The 4,798-nt window shown below is 40.9% G+C and overlaps 1 non-coding gene across 1 annotated transcript; it reads right to left on the bottom strand.

Annotated features, from left to right (window-relative positions):
* Positions 1-2,696: 2,696 nt before the first annotated feature.
* Positions 2,697-2,804, bottom strand: LOC130972637 (small nucleolar RNA R71). The gene has a single exon (XR_009083799.1). It is a non-coding gene; the product is annotated as a small nucleolar RNA R71 (small nucleolar RNA).
* Between the last annotated feature and the right edge of the window lie 1,994 nt (positions 2,805-4,798).

The raw sequence follows: 4,798 nt of genomic DNA, 5'->3' as shown, positions 1-4,798 counted from the left end.
CTTGCCTACAAAGAAAAATACAAACAGCAAGCAAAAATCATAAAGCAGACGGCGAAAACCCATTCAGCAAAACAAGAAACAAAGATCTTTTAGAAAGAAAATGCAGCAACCCGAAACGAAATACCAGAGAAAAGAGCCCCCCCCATACAAACAAACAAAGTGATGGCGGCGCCTCTCTTCGGGGCAACCCAGGCATAGAGAAAAAGAAACAAACAAAGAGCCACACAAAAGAAACAGAAACATATGTGCACAAGAAAAGAGATGGGAACAAACCTGGAAGAAGGAAGCGAGGACGACGAGCTCCAAAGACAAGGAGAACGGAACGGCGGCGCAGAGGAAACCCCGGAAAAGCACGCAGAAAAATTCGGAGAAGAAAAGCAAAGAGAAAAGCGATGCTCGAAAAAGGAAATGGCGAAACTTAAAAAACAAAGAAGGGAACAGAATAAACGAAAGGAAGGGAGCAAATAAATAAAACCGTCACAGAGCCCGAACAGAAATCGAGGAGAAACGGTAAAATGCAATAAATGCAGGAACGGTCATTTTGAATTTTGAAAAGACTACTATACCCGAGCTCGACCTCCCAAAAAAGGACGAACTCGGGCAGGGGCACTGTTCATACCCTGACCGAGCTCCTCCAGCTCGGCAAAATCATGAAAGGTCCGACCTCATCTTAAGGCTCACGCCTAAAGGTCGGACCTCGGACGATGATGCAAGGAAGGCCCATCAGAAGGAACACAGCCCAAAATCTAAAGGCCGAAAAGGCCTAGAAGAGGCGGTTCCACAAAGATAGAGATAAAACTCCCAAAAGATAAGATAAGATAAGAATATCTTATCCAGGGAAGATCACGGCCAACTACTATAAATACACTGGAGCACCCAGGTATGAGAGACATTCTACATTCTACACATATCTGCTTGGACCCATGCTAACTTAAGCATCGGAGTGTCATTGCAGGTACAACCACCCGCCGCTCAGCGCATCAAGCTCGGGTCACGGAACCCCCACCTCGGGTCTTGCCAGACGACCGAGCTCCACGTTTCAGGTAACCCCCGGAACAGCAATGATTCCTGGAATCCAAATTAAGAATTCTGAAACTTTTATTTTCTATATAATTTTCGAAAAAAACACAAAAAAATTTTCAAAATCATAAAAAACCAAAAAATATTTTATGTTTCTTGTTTGAGTCTAGTGTCTAATTTTAAGTTTGGTGTCTTGCATGCATTGTTTATTTGATCTTGGTTCTATTTTTGAGTCAATAGTACAGGGAACTGAAGATTTAGAACATGCAACAGAGGAATTACACAGAAAAAGCTGGGCGTTCAAAACGCCCAGTGAAGAAGGACAGACTGGCGTTTAAACGCCAGCCAGGGTGCCTGGTTGGGCGTTTAACGCCCAAAAAGGTAGTGCATTGGGCGTTAAACGCCAGAATGTGCACCATTCTGGGCGTTTAACGCCAGGATGGCACAAGGGGGAGGATTTTGTTTTCAAAATCAATTTTTTTCAAGTTTTCAAAGTTTTTTCAAAATCAAATCTTTTTCAAATCATATCTTTTCAATCAAATGTTTTCAAAATCAATTTCTTTCCTTTTTCAAAGATACTTGATAACAATTAATGATTTGATTGAACATTTTAAGTATGTTGCCTTTTCTGTTGAGAAAGGCTTAATGTTTGAATCATATCTTTTCTTGTTAGGCAAGTCATTAATTTTTTTAAAAATCAAATCTTTTTAAATTGTTTTCAAATCATATCTTTTCAATCATATCTTTTTAAAACCATAACTTTTTAATCATATCTTTTTAATCACATCTTTTTCAAAACAATTTTTAATCATATCTTTTTGATTTCTAATTTCAAAATCTTTTTCAAAAATTACTTGATCTCTTTCTCACTCTTGATTTTCGAAAATCAAATTAAAGTTTTTCAAAAAGTTTTTAAAATCTTTTTAATTAATTTTCGACAAATCTCTTCCCCTCTTCTCACATCCTTCTATTTATGGAGTACCACTCCTCCTCAATGCACAATTCGAACTCTATCTGACTAAGTTCGAATTCTTCTCCTTCTTCCTTCTATTTTTCTTTTCCTCTGACACCTCAAGGAATCTCTATACTGTGACATAGAGGATTCCATATTTTCTTGTTCTCTTCTCTTTCATATGAGCAGGAACAAAGACAAAGGCATTCTTGTTGAAGCTGACCCTGAACCTGAAAGGACCTTGAAGCGAAAGCTAAGAGAAGCTAAGGCACAACTCTCTATAGAGGACCTGACAGAAATCTTCAAAGAAGAAGAACCCATGGCAGCCGAAAACAACAACAATGCCAACAATGCAAGGAAGGTGCTGGGTGACTTTACTGCACCTACTCCCGACTTCTATGGGAGAAGCATCTCTATCCCTGCCATTGGAGCAAACAACTTTGAGCTTAAGCCTCAATTAGTTTCTCTAATACAACAGAATTGCAAGTTCCATGGACTTCCATTGGAAGATCCTCATCAGTTCTTAGCTGAATTCTTGCAAATCTGTGACACTGTCAAGACTAATGGGGTTGACCCTGAGGTCTACAGACTTATGCTGTTCCCATTTGCTGTAAGAGACAGAGCTAGGACATGGTTGGACTCACAACCTAAAGAAAGCCTGGACTCATGGGAAAAGCTAGTCAATGCCTTTTTGGCAAAGTTCTTTCCACCTCAAAAATTGAACAAGCTTAGAGTGGAAGTCCAAACCTTCAGACAGAAGGATGGAGAATCCCTCTATGAAGCTTGGGAAAGATACAAACAATTGATCAGAAAATGTCCTTCTGACATGCTTTCTGAATGGAGCATCATAGGTATTTTCTATGATGGTCTCTCTGAACTATCCAAGATGTCTTTGGATAGCTCTGCTGGAGGATCTCTTCATCTGAAGAAGACGCCTACAGAAGCTCAAGAACTAATTGAAATGGTTGCAAATAACCAATTCATGTACACTTCTTAAAGGAATCCTGTGAACAATGGGACAAATCAGAAGAAAGGAGTTCTTGAGATTGATACTCTGAATGCCATTCTGGCTCAGAACAAGATATTGACTCAACAAGTCAATTTGATTTCTCAAAGTCTGTCCGGAATGCAAAATGCACCAAGCAGTACTAAGGATGCTTCATCTGAAGAAGAAGCTTATGATCCTGAGAACCCTTCAATGGAAGAGGTGAATTACCTAGGAGAACCCTATGGAAACACCTATAATTCTTCATGGAGAAATCATCCAAATTTCTCATGGAAGGATCAACAGAGACCTCAACAAGGTTTCAACAACAATAATGGTGGAAGAAACAGGTTTAGCAATGGCAAGCCTTTTCCATCATCTTCTCAGCAACAGACAGAGAATTCTAAGCAGAACCCCTCTGACTTAGCAACTATGGTCTCTGATCTAATCAAAACCACTCAAAGTTTCATGACTGAAACAAGGTCCTCCATTAGGAATTTGGAGGCACAAGTGGGACAGCTGAGCAAGAAAGTCACTGAACTCCCTCCTAGTACTCTCCCAAGCAATACAGAAGAAAATCCAAAAGGAGAGTGCAAGGCCATCAACATGGCCGAATTTGGAGAGGAAGGAGAGGAAGTGAACGCCACTGAGGAAGACCTCAATGGGCGTGCACTAGCCTCCACTGAGTTCCCCAATGAGGAACCATGGGAATCTGAGGCTCAAAATGAGACCATAGAGATTCCATCGGACTTACTTCTGCCTTTCATGAGCTCTGATGAGTATTCTTCCTCTGAAGAGGATGAGTATGTCACTGAAGAGCAAGTTGCTAAATACCTTGGAGCAATCATGAAGCTAAATGACAAGTTATTTGGAAATGAGACTTGGGAGGATGAACCCCCTTTGCTCACCAAAGAATTGGATGACTTGTCTAGACAGAAATTACCTCAAAAGAGGCAGGACCCTGAGAAGTTCTTCATACCTTGTACCATAGGCACCATGACCTTCAAGAAGGCTCTGTGTGACTTAGGGTCAAGTGTAAACCTCATGCCTCTCTCTGTAATAGAGAAGCTAGGAATCTTTGAATTGCAAGCTGCAAGAATCTCACTAGAGATGGCAGATAACTCAAGAAAACAAGCTCATGGACTTGTAGAGGATGTTTTGGTGAAGATTGAAGACCATTACATCCCTGCTATTTCATAGTCCTAGAGACTAGGAAGTGCATGGATGAATCCATCATCCTTGGCAGACCCTTCCTAGCCACAACAAAGGCTGTGATTGATGTTCATGGAGGTGAACTGATCATTCAAGTGAATGAAGAATCCTTTGTGTTTAAGGCTCAAGGATATCCCTCTGTCACCATGGAGAGGAAGCATGAAGAGCTTCTCTCAAATCAGAGTCAAACAGAGCCCCCACAGTCAAACTCTAAGTTTGGTGTTGGGAGGCCACAACCAAACTCTAAGTTTGGTGTTGAACCCCCACATTCAAACTCTAAGTTTGGTGTTGGGAGGTTCCAACATTGCTCTGAGAAAATATGAGGCTCCATGAGAGCCATCTGTCAAGCTACTGACATTAAAGAAGCGCTTGTTGGGAGGCAATCCAATGTTATATTTTATATATTTTTCTTTGTTATTTTATATTTTCTGTAGGTTGATGATCATGAGAAGTCACAAAATCAATTGAAAAAGCAAAAACAGAATGAAAAGCAGAAAGAAAAACAGCACACCTTGGAGGAGAGCGTGCTGGCATTTAAACGCCAGTAAGGCTAGCTGTTGGGCGTTTAACGCCCAGTCTGGCACCATTCTGGGCGTTTAACGCCAGAAAGGGGCACCAGACTGGCGTTA

The sequence above is a fragment of the Arachis stenosperma genome, chromosome 3 (genome assembly GCF_014773155.1).
Source record: "Arachis stenosperma cultivar V10309 chromosome 3, arast.V10309.gnm1.PFL2, whole genome shotgun sequence".
NCBI lineage: Eukaryota > Viridiplantae > Streptophyta > Magnoliopsida > Fabales > Fabaceae > Arachis > Arachis stenosperma.
Note: the sequence above shows the minus strand (reverse complement) of the source record. Positions and strands in the feature narration are given on the sequence as shown.